A 20,283-nucleotide genomic window follows, 5' to 3' on the forward strand; every position below is an offset into this window, starting at 1 on the left:
CATGTCATGGCTAGCTGAGATACTAGTGGGTTATGCAGATACACATCCTGCAACCCATCCCAAAAAAAAACATTATCTGTCGAGGCCCTGGAATGCATCTTCAATTAAAATCTAAAATGAATGCTGAATAGTCATGGAAAATAAACATAATGTGTAGTACTTAGTAAAAACAAAAGGTTCTTGGAGTGCATCTTTATTTAAAATCTAAAATGAATGCTAAATAGTAATGGAAAATAAACTGAATGTGTAGTACTTAGTAAAAACAAAAGGTTCTGGAGAATTGTTTAGAGCACTCAAAATCAACTCTGGACCTCAAGGTCAGTTCCACTCCTTTTTTGAATTGCGACTCTCTAATCAACGACTGGTTTAGACCTATGACCCCAGGTAGGTGCAATGACACTAGAACAACAAATCAGCAGTCTCCAGTCCTTGTAGGGTAAGAGTGGAATAGCTCTGGTTTAAGATTTCTTCACACTGAAACTGTGGGTAAACCCTCATAGGTTCTTTGAGGAAAAATAACTCCTTCTTCAAAGAATCATTTGAAGAACCTGCCCACTCAAAAATCACCCCCCAAAAGTTCTTCCCAAGGTTCTTTGAGGAAATGTTGAACAGGGGTTCTTTGAAGAGCCAATTTGAAAAGGTTCTTTGAAGAACAGTTTTCATTTGAAGAACCTCTAAAAGATCTTTCAGGAAAATACTGTAATTTATTACACAAGGCCGTTTGTGATGTGGATAATCTTTATTGAAAGAGTTTCATTATAATAACATTTTTTCGTATCTCAGTGGCTACTGAGGCATCAACTGCATGCACTATCACACACACTAGAGTCAAACAAACAAATAAACACACAAATAAACAAACAATCCAACAAGCCAACCAATAAAGGTGGTTCCACTAGCCTGTATGTTTATTTTTTATATTTTTTGGGTATACTGTATTAACCAGTCTTTTATGTTTCTGATTTTGGCGCATGAAACACTACAGTACCCATAATGCTCTCTACATTGCATTTAGGCTGCTACAGTATGGTGATGTACTACAGAACCAATAACGTTCTGTACACTATGCATTTAGGCTGCTGAAGTATCACGATACACTAAAGTACCCATAATGCTCTGTACACTATGCATTGTGATTGCTACAGTATCAGAGATATGACCAGAACATCTTTCCAACTGACTGATTAGTCAAGCAACAGACAAACAGACAAACTCACACTCAGTTTCATTATTACCATCATCAATATCATCATAACAATACTCGTGATCATCATCACCAAATATCATCATCGTCGTCGTCGTCTTCAACATCATAATAATTCTCATCAACATCATCATTGCCGTCACCAGACATTACAGATAACACATTTATACATACAGTGCAGAGATTTGGACCAATATCTGTTTGCCCTGTATAATGTAAGACTAGGAAAACATAGGATACTGTCCACTTCCCACATTCTGTTTCCTTGGATTGTAAACAATGTACCTTTTTCCCCCCAGGGTTCAAACTCTAATTTAACAGCATGTTATGTTCAATGGTCAAACAAGCTCTTGACCTAAAGTGCACAATGCATTATAGATTTCAATGAGACTTTTGTTCATGTTTTAGCAGGGGTAGGCTACTAGATTAGATTAGGTATAGCGGATGGTTGGGGTACAATAACTTGAAAAAGTGGATATGACAATAAAAATTACCAATAATGTCATACATTCATTACACATTGATATACAAAATCATTTTTTCATATTTTATTTCTGGGAATGGTTGGGAACACATTTCCTCAATTAAACTAATGTATAGCAAATTTGTGGTTTTGATCATTGTTTTGCAAAATCACCTATTTCTTAGCAAAACAAAATTCCCCCATTGAAACAAAAGTTATTAAAAAAAAGAATCACTGTTGCCAACCCTACATTTAAAGACTCACAGTGCATGAGAGAGGACTGTAACTCCAACCCATTTCGTTCAACACCCAGGTGCACACGCACACAATCTCTCCCCAGCCTGCACCCTTCACCCCTCTCTAATCCTGACTGATTGATCAGGAGGTGAACAGAGGAGGTGTTCAAACCCTGCAAACTCAAATAAAAGGCCTTAAGGAGGTTGTGCTGTTGTATCCTGAGGACGGACCCATTTGCTGGGAAGAGAGCTCACTTGCTGTGTGTGTGTGTGTGTTAAGAGTTTACACACCGCATTGGTAAACCAGGCTGCATGTCTAACAGAGTTCAGCCATCACACCAAGCAGATGCCTACTAGTGGGAGTCTTTCAAAAGGGGTATTAGTGAGACATTAGACAGTGAAGGGTTTCCCACACTACACTAAAACTAACAAAATGTCCCTGTTCTTTACATTCTTATTTCTTTCTCTGTAAATGCAGACAGGCCTTTGGGAATCAGGCACTGACTGCCCACTGTAGCAGGTAAACTAGTAGCAACCTAGCATGTTGTTCTGCTGCCGTCGCCCTTCAGCATAAAGTTCAACACGTGCGATCAAAGATGCCCTTCTGCACACCAACGCTATTTTTGTGTTTGTGGCCTTTTTGACCTCTCATGTTTTTGCCCACAAAACTGCTGCTCACTGGATGATTTTATGCTTATCGCGCCATTCTCGGTGAACTCTAGAGCAGTGGTATTCAGACTGTTTTGGGAGGGACCAGAATTTGTTCCCATGTGTGAAGCCTTGTGTACGTTTTGTTGACAACATTCCAGCAGCGCTAAAGTCAACCCACAATGACAAATCATATAATTGTCATTTTTTCTGGCAAACCGTGCACTAGCCCCTACAAGCAGTAATCAAACTAGCAGTGAACACAGCTTATGAAAAATAAAAAAATTCAAAAACAAATACTTTTATTTTCAAACGAATATTTTCATTGCCAGGTAGCAACTGGCCATGCAAAGTTTGTTGTTCTTAAAGCAAAATAATCAGACTAGGCTATATATTGTAGCCTATTAAAAACAATACATTTTGATGTTGTGAAAGTTAATCCATTGAACTTTCTCGTCAAGATGTTTATAGTTATATTAGTTAATATTTTATTATTTTCTGTAAAAATAAAAGGCGGGTCGCCTTTCCGCTATGACCCTAGGTTTGAATGCATCTGCTCTACAGGCAGTAAAGTGTGAAAGTCACATCTGGCACAGTCAAAGTCTCTTAGATCATTCGACTTCCCCTCTCTATTTGGTTGAACAACAACTAAACCTCTTGATCATGTCTGCTTGCTTTATGTTTTGAGTTGCAGCTGTTGGTCTATTTGTGTTAACAAGCAGGTGTACCTAAGTGGCTGGTGAGTCTAGGTAGTTTTGGAATGCCAGCTTAACAAAAACACAGCTTATTCTTAATGATTTGATTGAGTCTCTTTGTGGACTATTGTCTTCTCACAAATTTTTTTTTCTGAGATCGGAAATATCATCATTCAGTAAACAATAAATTAATAAATAGTAACAACATGTGTAAATCAGAGTAGACACACCTAACAGGAAAAAAGCTTGCAATAAATAATTAAATACAACAAATCATAAATAGCATAAATAATCTTAGATAATAAAACAATGAACAGTATAAAAATAGTTGCTACACAGTTACTAAAATGTATATCTTTTCCCAATAACATTTTCTCTATTTTTGTTGGTGAATGTAACTAGAGACCACTGGACAGACGCCAACAGGACAGACATGTTGAGATGAAGGTCCAACATACAGATTTCTAGAAAACCCTGGATAACCCCATAGAAGCCTAGGGAACATCACAGAACCCTCGAGAACATCAAAGAACCCACTCCAAAACAATATCGAACCCTCGAGGACCCTATCTTAGAGAATCATAAAGAATCTTGTAGAACCGCATATAGATTATAGAATCTTACAGAACCCTGTTGAATCCTAGAGAAACCATTGGAACTTTTAGAACCCCTCCCTGGAACCCTATAGAATACTTCAAGAGTAAATGGAGCTTATCATTATATTTATATGGGTTCTTACAGTATATATAGTTCATAGTTCACACATGTACAAGGTTTCATATTCATGTGTGAATTGGAATTGTGTTATTTACATATTTATCCCTCACCCTCCAAAACCCCACAGAATCCTAAAAAACCCAGTAGAACTTCTAGAACAACAAAGAACCCTATGGAACTGCCAATATCTCCAACCCAAACAGGAGTATGTTACAGCCCCAGAATATAATTTTTCTCTCCCTTTATAGGATAAATGTATTTTCCTGCAGATGTAGTATGTTTCTGAGCAGATGAAAAGAGTTACTGCATTAGTAAGCACACATCATTTTTTTCAGAAAAAACCTTGAAATGTTTGGTCGGGTCGTCAGCCTAGGTAGACATGCTGTGCCTGGATCAGACGGAGCTGCTGTTATTCTATAGCTAGGATAATGTGCACACATCTGAGTAAAAGCCAGAGTCTCTTTCAGGATGTTTGTGGATTTCCTATGACCTAACTCATCCATACACTCATCCATACACTCATCCACACACATCAACTATTTGCTCTAAGCATGATGCTATTTGCTCTAAGCATGAAGCTTGTAAGCTCAATCTGAATTTGTTATTGCATTTAAATACTGCCACATCAACTAAGGGGATCCATAAGTATATATACTGTATATGTGTGTGAGTAAATACAGTATATGACTGCCTACATGTACATACATATGCAATATATAGTATACTTTTCTATGTACATTAATTGTGTGAAAAGAATAATGTGATCACTTGAAGACTATTCCATGCTTTGACTAGATCTTTTAATCTCCCATTTCAAGGTGGTTGTTTAGGTTTTTGCCCATATTTGCCTAAATATTATTTTTGTGTGCAATAGAGACATTAGGTTCATATTGGGTTGATACAGGTCCAGAAATTGCAGAAAGAGCCTAAAAAGATCCGATGTTTACCTTCCCAGCATGACTACTAGACAGAGAGGAGCAGTGAGAGTGCTCCCTAATGGCCATGTAGAATACTGCTCACTCTCACACTCTAACCTCATTGGCTAGTTCAGCCTTAGCTCGATCCAACAGGGTCCTAAAAGGAAATGTAAGCTGCCAAACCCAGGCTGTCTCAAATGGCACTGTAGCCCTTTACACAGGGCGCTACCTCTGACCCAGGCCCATGGGAACAGGGTGCCATTTCCATTCAAGCCAAGTCATTCATTCCCAGCTTTTTCTCTGCTGCCAAGATTCAGACCCTGTACTACCCATATTAAACAGAGCCCACATGGTCACATCAGTTGCTGTATTCATACCACCTACAAATAATTTAACAAAGGGGTTTGTATAGACTAATAGGAAGCAGGAGAGGGAGATGGGGAAAGGTGGAGAGTGGTAGAGAGGGTTGGAGGGCCACAGAGAGTCCTATGGAGGCAGGAGGTAGGAGAGAGACGGTCCGACTCGGTGAGGGGGAGGAAGGAGTGATCAGAGTGTCGCTGGTCGGCAGCATGCAGATTTTGCGAGGGAGGTCTTGGCAAAACCGGCTGCCTGGGGAGAAAAAGAGAGAGGGAAGGAGAAAGAGATATAAACAAATCTGTGATTCACATAAACTCGGAAGGATTATATTATTTGTATTCAAGCACTAAATATGTGCACTATACAAAGAATAGGGTGCTTTTTGGGACACATATCTAGTACAAATACCCCCAGCCAGCCAATCAGGAGCCAAGATCTAATCATGAAATATATTAGGGTCTATCTAGCTATTTAGAATTCAATGCAACCGGTGACTGAAAGAGAGAGGGCAACCAAACAGTGAAAAAACAAAAGAGTATTACAGGTTGGAGTTTTTTTACACCAAAAATGGTTCTATGAACAATATACACAAAACCCTTTTGCAGATTTCCAGAAGGAAGAACATGTACCCCAACCCATAAGCACTCTTCACCTGTTTTTATTCAACATTTTAGTGAAAACCCTACCCATAACTCCCTTTGTAAAGGTCAACTGTCAACAGGTTGTTAGGCAGAAAACACTGCCAATCAATATACTAAACTCAAATCATTGCAATTCTAACACAGTTATTGAGGTATAAACACATACAAACATAATTAGTAAACAAGAAATCAGGATGCTGGCATGAATAAAAACAGCCACAGTTAACCTCATTTGTATTTTGGAGCAATGGTTGAGAACATCAGAGAGAGTCAGAGGAAGAATGAGAGGATGTGGACTAGGATGACTAACAATGATTTCTAATGACGTTCGTGACACTGTTCTTGACCATTTTCTGGTATGGTATGACTAAGAGGAATGCTGGGCTGAGATTACAGTCAAACCCCAGCTGTTTCACTGTAACCTACTGAAGATTAATCTGACTACTAGGCTGACTACCCTGTTTTCTGTACTCTGAATCTGTATGCATAAGCACCAGCAGGAGAGTCCTAGTCAATTACATTTTATAGATTAATAATACAAGCCTCATGTTAATGTATCTACACACACACACACACACACCATACATACACACACACACACACACACACACACACACACACACACACACACACACACACACACACACACACACACACACACACACACACACACACACACACACACACACACACACACACACACACACACACACACACACACACACACACACACACACACACACACACACACACACACACACACACACACACACATATATATATATATATATATATATATATATATATATATATATATATATATATATATATTATATATTATATATACAGTGGGGAGAAATGCTAATTAATTATTTAAAAATCATACAATGTGATTTTCAGGATTTTTGTTTTAGATTCCGTCTCTCACAGATGAGGTGTACCTATGATATAAATTACAGACCTCTACATGCTTTGTAAGTAGGAAAACCTGCAAAATCGGCAGTGTATCAAATACTTGTTCTCCCCACTGTATGTATGTATGTATGTATGTATGTATGTATGTATGTATGTATGTATGTATGTATGTATGTATGTATGTATGTATGTATGTGTATATATATATAATATGTGTGTATATATATACACACACACACACAGTAGATATAGAAAGTCTACAAACCCCTGTTAAAATGCCAGGTTCTTGTGATGTAAAAGAATGAGACAAAGATAAATCATGTCAGAACTTTTTCCACATTTAATGTGACCTATAACATGAACAATTCAATTGAAAAACAAACAAAATATTTGAGGGGGAAAAATTTAGAATAAAAATAACCTGGTTTTAGACTATGTTGATATTGCCTACAATTAGGCCTATTAATTAAAAAGTAAGTGCAGCGTTGTGCACATTATGGAAGGGTGAAATGATCTAAATATAATTATCTAGTTATTGTTCGTGCAGTTTAATTCACATGGATGGAAATATCAGTTTGTAAAAAATAAGAACGAGAAGATTCAAAAACATTTTGATAGTTAACAAATTAGGGTATACCCATGTCTCTAGGCACCATACCACATTCTTTGCCTGTGTGTATATATTGGGATGTCTTTTGATCACATCTGAAAGCGCATCTTGGAAAAAAAAAAACACAGAGAACCTCTCTTTCCAAAATCCTCCTTTCCAACTATGATAGTTAAATAAGACTATTGTCACAAAGATAATTTCATTTTGTCAACCAAAACGAAATGTATTTGTAGTTTTTTCTGTTTCTATTCAGTTATCGTCTCATCAACCACTGAAAAATTGTTATTTAACAAATAATTTAGTCACTATTTCTGTTGACGTACACAATCCTATTACGCTCTCCAAAAACCTAGCTAAACAACACTCTTAAAAATGATCTTGTCTACTTCTCAAATTACCTACTCTTTTGTATGACTCAAATAAAAGCTAACCAACACTACAACACATTCTCTTGAATGACTCTCAAATTACTGTTCTATGACTAATATCAATAACTAGCTCTATGACTCTCTTTGAAATACTGCTCTCTAATTTCCACCCATTCGCATGTGTGTCTCAAACTCCTAATGCCAACCCTCGAATTGACCGGATTTCATTAACCTTTTATGCACACAGTTTCAAAACAGCCATTCAGAAAACGAAACATGTTAGGCCCGGTTGGAACTCAAAGGTGATTTTGTGACGTCCGAAGCTTTGAACGTCATTGGTCACGTGGTGTTGTACTTTCGTTTTCTGTGTATAAATGTACTCTTCCAAACAAATGTGTGGATTGATACAATTGTAAACACAAGTACCCATTTATTAGTAATGAGAATTATATACATTTATTTGGAGGAATACAACATTGTCATGTTCTTTGAGGTAAACAACACCATGTGTCTTAGTTTGGAGTGTTTTAGAGTAGTTCTCCGCTTGCAATGCAGCTTTGCGATAGGGGGACATATGGTTTCCATTAATTCATTTGTATGATGCTAATGACGCTAATTACTGATAGAGACAGAGCTGAATAATGGATTGCTTTAAAAATCCTGATGGACAAACTCCTGATGGACAAACTCGGGGTAAGGGGACTGACCAAAATATGATTTTTGGACAAACTATCCCTTTAATACAGGAGAAAATGTCACCAATCCAACCTTCTCCACAGCAACCCAGGCTGTCAATGGTGGGTCATTTAAACAGTAGGAATGATTTACCTCACATTGGGAAAACATGTTTATTACCGGTACATTTGTCACAAGATTCTGTGTTATACTGGCTGCACAACGCTACACTGACCACCCATAGAACCAACAGTAATTTAGGTAAATTAGCACTCAACTTTGCTTTGACAATGAAGAATTTCTTCTCCTCCACCTCCCAAATAATTGTATTATTGACCCACACTGATCGAATGTACAGATAGCTGTCTGTAAATTGTCGGTAGCAGTCAGTAAGGGGATGGATTCTCCACAAAGTATATGTACACATCCCCAAATTTCAGCTTCACTCTTTTTAATGATGTAAAAATGAAGTATGTGACTTGGGTCACAAGTGCCTGAGACTTGCAGTGTGTTTGCATCCCTTTGTTTTTCATGTTGTGAGGTGATCTAAACACTCATGGGCTGTAGAAGCAGAACATTTGACCGTATTATACAGTAGCTCTATAGAATTCCCAGTGTTAGCCACCATGTTTCAACAATGTTTTGCCTGCCAGAATGTCAGAGCAATCAAATGACTAAAAACTAGGAACTGAGTGTGCCGCACAAAAGTTAACAATTCCTCCGGTCGATTGCTCTATTTTCTTAATAAAACCTACTAGGACAGAGATGCTCCCATGGGACTGAGCATGGAGGTTTACAATTTGTAGCATGCAAAAGGAAATAGTTGCGGAATCGTTTCTTTTTGCGTATTTAATTCTCATTACCCTTCCATGAACTGCCACCTTAACGTGGTGGAGGGGTTTGAGTACCCGAGTGACCCTTGGAGCTATGTTGTCTGGGGCTATATGCCCCTGGTAGGGTTTCCCAAGGCAAAAAGGTCCTAGGCGACGGGTCAGACTAAAAGCGGTTCAAAAACCCTTTAATGATGAATTACATTTCGAGCACCGTGACGTCGCCCGGTATGGCGCAGCCGGGGCCCCACCCTGGAGCCAGGCCCGGGGTTGGAGCTCGTATGCGAGCGCCTGGTGGCTGGGCCTTTCCCCATGGGGCCTGGCCGGGCCCAGCCCGAACGAGCGACGTGGGGCCGCCTTCCCGTGTGCTCACCACCTACAGGAGGGACCAAAAGGGGTCGGTGCGGAGAGGATCGGGCAGCAGTCAAAGGGGGCGGGGGCCTCGACAACCCCATCCCTGGACACGGAAACTAGCTCTAGGGACGTGGAACGTCACCTCGGTTGCGGGTAAGGAGCCTGAGATCGTGCGTGAGGTTGAGAGGTTCCGACTAGAGATAGTCGGGATCACCTCTACGCACGGCTTGGGCTCTGGAACCTCACTCCTTGAGAGAGGATGGACTCTTCACCACCCTGGAGTTGCCCATGGTGAGAGGCGGCGGGCTGGTGTGGGTTTGCTTATAGCTCCCCAGCTCTGCCGCCATGTGTTGGAGTTTACCCTGGTGAACGAGAGGGTTGTTTCCCTCCGCCTACGGGTCGGGGATAGGTCTCTCACTGTTGTTTGTGCCTACGGGCCGAACGGCAGTGCAGAGTAACCAACCTTCTTGGAGTCTCTGGGAGGGGTGCTGGAAAGTGCTCCGACTGGGGACTCTATTGTTCTACTGGGTGACTTCAACGCCCACATGGGCAACGACAGTGACACCTGGAGGGGCGTGATTGGGAGGAACGGCCCCCCTGATCTGAACCCGAGCGGTGTTCAGTTATTGGACTTCTGTGCTAGTCACAGTTTGTCCAATACGAACACCATGTTCAAGCATAAGGGTGTCCATCAGGGCACGTGGCACCAGGACACCCTAGGCCGTAGGTCGATGATCGACTTTGTTGTGGTTTCATCTGACCTGTGGCCGTATGTCTTGGACACTCAGGTGAAGAGAGGGGCAGAGCTGTCAACTGATCACCACCTGGTGGTGAGTTGGATCCGATGGCGGGGGAGGAAGCTGGACAGGGTCTGCTGGGAACGTCTGGCTGAGTCTCCTGTCAGAGAGATCTTTAACTTCTACCTCCGGCAGAGCTTCGAGGGAGGCTGGAGATATTGAGTCCGAGTGGACCATGTTCTCCACCGCCATTGTCGAAGCTGTGGCCGTAAGGTCTCCGGTGCCTGCCGAGGCGGCAATCCCCGAACCCGGTGGTGGACACCGGAAGTAAGGGATGCCGTCAAGCTGAAGGAGTCCTATCAGGCCTGGTTGGCTTGTGGGACTCCTGAGGCAGCTGACAGGTACCGGCAGGCCAAGCGGACTGCAGCCCGGGTGGTTGTGGAGGCAAAAACTCGGGCTTGGGAGGAGTTCAGTGAGGCCATGGAGAAGGACTATCGGCTGGCCTCGAAGAGATTCTGGCAAACCGTCCGGCGCCTCAGGAGAGGGAAACAGTGCCCTACCAACGCTGTTTACAGTAGAGGTGGACAGCTGTTGACCTCAACTGGGGATGTCGTCGGGCGGTGGAAGGAGTACTTTGAGGATCTCCTCAATCCCGCCGTCACGTCTTCCACTGAGGAAGCAGAGGATGAGGGCTCAGAGGTGGACTTGTCCATCACCTGGGCTGAAGTCACAGAGGTAGTCAAGAAACTCCTCGGTGGCAAGGCACCAGGGGTGGATGAGATCCGCCCTGACTACCTCAAGTCTCTGGATGTTGTGGGGCTGTCTTGGTTGACACGCCTCTGCAGCATCGCGTGGTGGTCGGGGACAGTTCCTCTGGGATGGCAGACCGGGGTGATGGTCCCTCTTTTTAAGAAGGGGGACCGGAGGGTGTGTTCCAACTACAGGGGGATCACACTTCTCAGCCTCCCCGGGAAAATCTATGCCAGGATACTGGAGAGGAGAATATGGCCGATAGTAGAACCTCGGATTCAGGAGGAACAGTGTGGTTTTCGTCCGGGCCGTGGAACACTGGACCAGCTCTATACCCTCTGGAGGGTTCATGGGAGTTTGCCCAACCAGTCCAGATGTGTTTTGTGGATTTGGAGAAGGTATTCGACTGTGTCCCTCGCGGCATCCTGTGGAGGGTGCTTCGGGAATATGGGGTCCTGGGTGCTTTGCTAAGGGCTGTCAGGTCCCTGTACGACCGAAGCAGGAGCTTGGTCCGCATTGCCGGCAGTAAGTCAGACTTGTTCCCAGTGCATGTTGGACTCCGGCAGGGCTGCCCTTTGTCACCGGTTCTGTTCATAATTTTTATGGACAGAATTTCTAGGCGCAGCCAGGGGCCGGAGGGTGTCAGGTTTGGGGACCACACAATTTCGTCTCTGCTCTTTGCGGATGATGTTGTCGTGTTGGCCCCTTCAAACCAGGACCTTCAGCATGCACTGGGACGGTTTGCAGCCGAGTGTGAAGCGGTGGGGATGAGAATCAGTACCTCCAAATCCGAGGCCATGGTCCTCAGTCGGAAAAGGGTGGCTTGCCCACTTCAGGTTGGTGGAGAGTACCTGCCTCAGGTGGAGGAGTTTAAGTATCTAGGGGTCCTGTTCATGAGTGAGGGAAGGATGGAACGGGAGATTGACAGACGGATCGGTGCAGCTTCTTCAGTAATGCGGTCGATGTATCGGTCTGTCGTGGTGAAGAAAGAGCTGAGCCACAAGGCGAAGCTCTCGATTTACCGGTCAATCTACGTTCCTACTCTCACCTAAGGTCATGAGGTTTGGGTCATGACCGAAAGGACAAGATCCCGGATAAAGGTGGCCGAAATGAGCTTTCTCCGCAGGGTGGCTGGGCGATCACTTAGAGATATGGTGAGAAGCTCGGTCACCCGGGAGGAGCTCAGAGTAGAGCCGCTGCTCCTCCACATCGAGGGGTCAGCTGAGGTGGCTTGGGCATCTGTTTCGGATGCCTCCGGAACACCTTCCTGGGAAGGTGTTCAGGTCCCATCCCACCGGGAGGAGACCCCGGGGAAGACCTAGGACACGCTGGAGGGACTATGTCTCCCGGCTGGCCTGGGAACGCCTCGGTGTCCCCCCGGAAGAGCTGGAGGAAGTGTCTGGGAAGAGGGAAGTCTGGGCATCTCTGCTTAGACTGCTGCCCCCGCGACCCGGCCCCGGATGAAGCGGAAGATGTATGTATGTATGTATGTATGTATGTATGTATGTATGTATGTATGTATATAATTCTCATTATTTCTAGTGACAAATGATCTGTATAGGTTGCTACACTGTCAAATTATTTGTATGGCTTTATTAGTGATGGGACTTGAATTGAGTCGATAGATTACTGCTTTAGTCATTTCAAAATCGAGACATCCATTGGTGAATGATCATTAACACAACAATTCTTTCTGCTGTCGAGCGCAGATATTAGAGACCTAATCACCAATATCGAATCACCAAAACAACACACTCAGGGTTACAGTGTCACAGGTAGATCACCTAATGTTTATCCAGGGTTATGATGGTGTTAAAGTCTTCCTTGGGTTATCCCACCTTTAATGAAATAGTTGCTATTACTACAATATATTAATGTATGTATCAAATGTAAGCCTATTATTTGATTGCCTTGTGCTCAGATGCCTGCATAACCACAATGGATACTTTGGGATTGCAATAGTTAACTTAAGGTCCATAGACACTGCATGAAATATATTAGAACCCAGACATTCAGACCTCTAGACGTATTCATAGGCATTCAGACATATTAAACTATGTAAAACTGTCTTATGTTCACATTAATAGCTGTATCAAACAATCAAAAAGGATTCACACTATGTTCTTTAAACAGCAAAGCTTATAATAAATGTATAGCTTATTTATAGTCTATCATGTATAAATTGTGTGATATACTGTACAGGATGCATAATTGTTTTAGCCTCAATAAAATACATTTCTTAAAACAAAGTTGCTAAATTATTTTGTATGCACAATCATTTGAAAGGGCAATGTGGAGTTTTAAATGGAAATGACTTAATTCTGGTCTAACTGAAGCATTAAAAGTAACATTTCCATCCTTGTAGGCTAATGCCAATGTCAAGTCTTCCATCTCTTTTTCTCTACTTCTGGTCATCAGCTGTCAGATGTAAAACAATGTTAACAATATGTAGGTCTGGGACCTCAAATCTACAGTGCAGCTTATTTTCTGCCCAGTTGGAACACATTACTCAGCTAATCATAGTCCAGACTAGTAATCAATAGAAGGATTTCTTTAATGTGTATTACTGGACATAAAGCCTAAAGGTCTAAAGGACCAAAGTGTGAGAACCCTGGTCTTGTATATAAACTAGTCATATTTTAATTAAATGTATCAAGGGATAGGCATCACAACAATGTTAGATCTTTTATAGTTCTAAATTTCAGTAGTTTATGCAAGCAAAATTATATCCCCTCATGATATACTGAAATGTGTAGAGCACCCGATGTGGCAAATTCAAGACACTATTAGCATTTGTTTTAAACAAAAACTGCAAATTACAAGTCTATGTTAAGACGTACACAACACAAGTGAAAGGTCTAATCTAATCAAGATCTTATGTATTGAAAGACGTCCTTGTCGTTTTCATTCCAATCCCATGTATTTGCTGCTTCATTCAGTTACTGACTGTCTAATTATTGGAATAAAGTGTGCTAAATTAGGGTTGGAGTGAAAACAACCAGGATAGTATCTCTAGCAGCAGAGTTGGAGACCCCTGGCTTATGCTATTGTGAAAACAAAGGGAACAATATTTTCTTTGATTTTGAGGTGTATGTATAGGTAACTGTCTGGATGATAGCCAAACTCTTCACTCATGATATAGAAATTAATTAGGAAATGTAACCTTGTATGTGTGTGTGCACAAGTAAGAAAAACCCAATGATTACTTTAAAAGTCAATCATCAGACCCAACATACAGGGTTATTGTAACCCAACTGTATTAGTGATCCATAAGTGATGAAAGACACAGTTCTCCAACTCGATATCAATTATGGCTTTATTATGCGTGCTACTCAATCATCACAGGTCTCACAGCATTTCCCACTTGTTCCCCTTATTCCCACAAACTCCTCACTCTACCTCTGAGGACTGCGTACGACACATGCAGTTGAGCAACAGCGCCTTAATACAAAAGGCATTCACTTTATAACACAGTCAAACATACCCAGCAACTATACCTAAATAACAAACAGATACATCGGGCCAAGTGTTTTCACAATGTACTAAATTAATATTAATCACTTATTTGGCTAGTCAAATGGTCAAATGGTCAGATCAATATAAACAAAACTCATACCCAAGTAGTACCAAGTAGTATCAGTTCCTTTTTCGCTTTAATGGAGCTAGCTCACAGCAATCCTAGAGCTAACAACAAAGATGTGATTCATTACTTGCTAGCACAGCATAGACGAGACGTTAACACTACACATTATTCAGACATTCCATTATACACGACCATAGACACGGAGCATAGATGCAACGTTAACACAAAGTGTTATTCAGACATTCCATTATACACGACATGTTGATTAAATGCACAATCCACCCCTCAGAGGGCAGAATGAGAGGAGAGATGGAAAAGGAGAGGAGCTCTAATGGGGAGCGTAAAATACTTAAGTACCGTGTGTAACTACTATTAGTAAGCTATGAGTATGCTATGTTATGCTTGTTTTTTTGTTATAAACTGTATTAATAGATTCTGCTTTGCAGTATCTGCACAGAGCTTTACTGTCATTATGGACCACTTGATGTACACAGTCTTTGTTGTACTTTTTGCCATACTTTGTTGGCGGCACAATGTGTGGAAATGTATCTAGTGCTCTGTCATCTAATGTTATGTATGATGACTCATCATCACTGCTGTGTGTCATTGATTGGAATTCTAACATGATTTTTCACCACTGGGAGGGAGGAGTGGGAGGAATAGATCCACGTGGGGATTTTTAGTAGGACATTTAGCATTTAGGGAAAGTAGCAACCATAAATGTAAAAAACTAAGTCGCTTGTCAGATTTTCCAGCGACAATATTTTTTAAATCAAGCCCAAAAAAATGCAACCTGTGACCTGTGATTATTTCAAGCAACTTAAAAAAAGAAGCCCAAAGCTGCGTATTAGAAGTGGACTATCCACTATCGCAAATGAAGAATTCTTTAACGAAAGGAAAGTTTGAAGGAGAATTATATTTAAATGACTAAATTTCATATTCATTTTGCTATATTTTCTATTCAAATTTATTTCATGTATGTTTTCATGGAAATCAAGGAATTTTCTAAGTGATTCCAAACTTTTGAATGGCAATGTACACCATTACCATGGAAGGGTGCACATGGTCTTACAATAACTGTATAATATGTGGATATCACTTTGACACGTACAACCTACCTAAGCATTGTTGCAGACCATGTGCACCATAGCCCTGATGGCATTGGCCTCTTTCAGCACGAAAATGCACCCTGCCACAAAGCAAAAATTGTTCAAGAAACACAACAACGAGTTCAAGGTGTTGACTTGGCCTCCAAATTCCCCAGATCTCAATCCAGCCGAGCATCTGTGTGACGTGCTGGACAAACAAGTCTGATCCATGGAGGCCCCACTTTCGCAAGTTACAGGACTTAAAGGATCTGCTGCTAACGTCTTGGTGCCAGATACCACAGCACACCTTCAGAGGTCTAGTGGAGTCCATGCCTTGATGGGTCAGGGCTGTTTTTGCGGCTAATGGGGGACCTACACAAAATTAGGCAGGTGGTCATAATGTCATGGCTGATCGGTGTAATGCACAATTATAATCATCATTAACATTATGCTTCTGTCGGTTTCATGCAGGTAGCATGCTTCTTACTGTTTGCGTGGCTGCGAAGTGCTCCCTCTCCCATATTTGATAGATAGATAGTAGTTTTACAAACTTTACATTTAACTTTGCTGTCATCTACTTTTAACACCTAGTCTTTGAAGTCATCTTTATGTAGCCAAAGCTCTTGAAATTTAAATTTTCCTAGAATTTTTCCCTTGTTAGCAGGTACAGGTGACTGAAGTGGTTGCCAGTTGATGAGGGAAGGAGATAAATGGACGCTGAAAAATTAAGTAGCCTAACCATAACAATACAGGAAATGCATGAAACAACCCATATAAAGAAGAATACTGCATGGAAAATACATGTTGATAAATTTTAACTAAAAATACATTTTAACATGTTGAAAAATTTTAACTAAAAATCCCCTTGACTTTCCATGTCTGGAAAATACTTTTTAAAATCCCACGATATTACAGAAATTCCATGACCAGTGGAAAGTCTCTGGGTCACACAGAGTTCAGCAGGGATACAGTAGATGGGAGGAAACTGTTCCTGAGCCTGCTGGTGTGGGCCCTAAGAGACCTGTACCACCTGCCTGATGGTAGGAGTGCAAACAGTTTGTGGCATGGATGTGAAGGGTCCCTGATGATCCTGCATGCCCTGCACAGACACCATTTCTGCTGGAGGTCTGCGATAACAGGAAGTTGGAAACCAGTGATGTGCTAGGCAGTTTTCATCACCCATTGCAGGGCCTTCTGGTTGGCCATGGATCAGCTGCTAAACCACACTGTAGCGCAATTAGTCAGAATGCTCTATATTGTGGCACAGTTTGGGAGATTGACAATGGTGTTGGAACTGTGTACAGGAACGCAGTCGTGGGTAAAGAGAGAGTACAGGAGGGGGATCAGCACACAGTCTTGTGGAACACCAGTGTTCAGGATCAGGGTGGAGCAGGTGAAGTTGTCTAACCTGACAGACTGGGGTCTGTTGGTTAGGAAGTCCGAAGTCCAGTTGCAAAGAGAGGGGCTGATCCCCAGGTCAAGGAGTTTTGTTGACCAGCCTAGAGGGGATGATTGTGTTGAATGCTGAGCTGAAGTCTATGAATAGCATTCTCACATAGGTGTTGGTTTTGTCCAGGTGGGTCCGGGCAGAGAGTAAAGCCGTGGGGATGGCGTCCTCCGTAGACTCAACAAGACAATCAGCAGAAATGTCTCAACAAGACAATCAGTAGAAGACAATTCATAATGGATCTTGTATGTGAGCTTTGTGAAAACTACATAAACGCCAAGACAGCTAAGAAGCAAGCCACCAAGGAGGCAGCAGGTCCCACTCTTCCTCTTCCCAAGCCTTGTCAGGTCACACCTGGCAAGAAGACAGTGTCAAGACCAATGAGAACTGTGTGCAGTGCAAAAAAATTTTTTGGCGGGTCTTGCTCACACAAACCCCCGAAGCTGTGTGCTGACTGTGGGGTAGAAATTAGAAGTTTGAGCAAGATGTATAAATGCATGGATTTTTGTAGCCCACATCATCCAAAGAAATGAGAAATAAATGTTCTATATTTTATCAAATAATACATTTCGTTATACATGTAGGCTACTGTAAATCATCCTTTATCCATCCCTTTACTCTGCAATCACAGTGGTCAGAAGTTTCTTGTAGTTGGCCACCAGGTTTGCACACATCTCAGGAGGGATTTTGTCACACTCCTCTTTGCAGATCTTCTCCAAGTCATTAAGGTTTTGATGCTGATGTTTGGCAACTCAAACCTTCAGCTCCCTCCACAGATTTTCCATGGGATTAAGGTCTGGAGACTGGTTAGGCCACTCCAGGACCTTAATGTGCTTCTTCTTGAGCCACTCCTTTGTTGCCTTGGCCGTGTGTTTTGGGTCGTTGTCATGCTGGAATACCCATCCACGACCCATTTTCAATGCCCTGGCTGAGGGAAGGAGGTTCTCACCCAAGATTTGATGGTACATGGCCCCATCCATTGTCCCTTTGATGCAGTGAAGTTGTCCTGTCCCCTTAGCAGAAAAACACCCCCAAAGCATAATGTTTCCACATCCATGTTTGATGGTGGGGATGGTGTTCTTGGGGTCATGGGCAGCATTCCTCCTTCTCCAAACACGGCGAGTTGAGTTGATGCCAAAGAGCACGATTTTGGTCTCATCTGACCACAACACTTTCCCCCAGTTCTCCTCTGAATCATTCAGATGTTCACTGGCAAACTTCAGACAGGCCTGTACTTGAGCAGGGGGACCTTGTGGGCGCTGCAGGATTTCAGTCCTTTACGACGTAGTGTGTTACCAATTGATTCCGTTGACACCGTTCTCATGATCATTGCAACTCCACAAGGTGAGATCTTGCATGGAGCCCCAGACTGAGGGAGATTGACAGTTCTTTTGTGTTTCTTGTTGTTACCTTCTAACCAAGTCGCGATGGTCTTGTAGCCCATTCCAGCCTTATGTAGGTCTACAACCTTATCCCTGACATACTTGGATGGCTCTTTGGATAGCTATTTGGTCTTGGCCATGGTAGAGAGTTTGGAATCTGATTGATTGATTGCTTCTGTGGACAGGTGTCTTTCATACAGGTAACAAACTGAGATTAGGAGCACTCCCTTCAAGATCCGAAGCATACCACATCATCTGTACAACATGGTGGAGGCCCTGTGGGCATCCATGGCTTCCAATGGATTCTGTGAAGTTGTTTGGACAGCGCTTTTAGAGATGGACAATGACCCAAAACATACTGCGAAAGCAACACAGGAGTTTAAGGCAAAGAAGTGGAATATTCTGCAATGGCTGAGTCAATCACTTGATCTCAACCTGATCGAAAATGCATTTCACTTGCTGAAGACAAAATTTAAGGCAGAAAGACCTATGAACAAACAACTGAAGACAGCTGCAGTAAAGGCCTGGCAAAGCATCACAAAGGAGGAAACCCAGCATTTGGTGAAGTCCATGCATTCCAGACTTGAAGCAGTCATTGCCTGCAAAGGATTCTCGACAAAGTATTAATATTGAAAATTGTATTTATGATTGTGTTCATTTGTCCAATTACATTTGAGCCCCTGAAATAAGTGGACTGTGTATGAAAATTGTTGCAATTCCTAAATATTTCATAGAATATTTTTGATCAACCCCTTGAATAAAAGCTGAAAGTCTGCACTTCAATTGAATCTCAGGTTGTTTCATTTCAAATACATTGTTGTGGCGTACAGAGCCAAAATTATGAAAATTGTGTCAGTATCCAAATATTTCCAGACCTAACTGTACATACTCAGTGATCATGGCTGGTCGGTTCTTTAAGAATCTCCCCACTGAACGGGGCATCAGGAGAGGACACGTTGTTATGACTCGTTGTGGTTTTTTTATTTAAACTGAGTGATTTTCCACAAACAGCTAATTAGTCCACAAATAGCAGGTTATAAACCTGTAGAAATACAAAGGCTATAGTATAAACAACAACATTAGCCACATACATAATATACCAAATTCTGAACATACTAATATGAATAGAATATACATTTCAATATAATCAGTATTATAAATATTATAATATACTTAGTGTTTAAAAATGACTAAACACAGCACATTTCTCTAAACACAGAAATATACATCAATGTAAAACACATCAAATGTACAGCAATGTCAATGTTACATATTGAACTAATAGCCCAAAACCACAAAGGTGTATATTGGTCTAAAGTGAATACAGTGAGTGTAGTTGCTGTGCATAGCAATCCATTACCAAAGTAAAGCGATTGACTACATTACCCATTCAGCACCGCAACCAGGAAGTAACTCGTGTGACAGTAAAACGCTCCAATTTCAAACATTTACTAGAATATAGTCACGGATATATCGAGCTGACAGCGTTGAACATCAGACCGCAAATACGGTTTTATCAGCGTGACCAACGTAACAGTTATCAAGCATACAAGCCGCACATACATAACCGCAGCACAGTAGCAGCGCAACAGACAAACAAACCTAAAACGTAGCTCAATGTAGAGAAACAACAGCTTACCGGTGGCGCATCTCTCCTGACGAGACA

General features: G+C 41.8%; 1 protein-coding gene across 5 annotated transcripts in view; it reads right to left on the bottom strand.

Moving 5' to 3' along the window:
• Positions 1-720: 720 nt before the first annotated feature.
• Positions 721-20,283, bottom strand: part of kif5ab (kinesin family member 5A, b) — a 123,313-nt gene continuing 103,750 nt past the window's right edge. For 4 of the 5 annotated variants that reach the window (XM_029114194.2, XM_029114192.2, XM_029114190.2 and 1 more), the window contains one exon: positions 721-5,489. The gene's annotated coding sequence lies outside the window, so the exon portion shown is untranslated. The remainder of the gene's footprint in view (positions 5,490-20,283) is intronic. The other variant, XM_029114191.2, reaches the window with a different exon arrangement.

This window comes from Esox lucius, chromosome 17 (genome assembly GCF_011004845.1).
Source record: "Esox lucius isolate fEsoLuc1 chromosome 17, fEsoLuc1.pri, whole genome shotgun sequence".
Taxonomy (NCBI): Eukaryota; Metazoa; Chordata; class Actinopteri; order Esociformes; family Esocidae; genus Esox; species Esox lucius.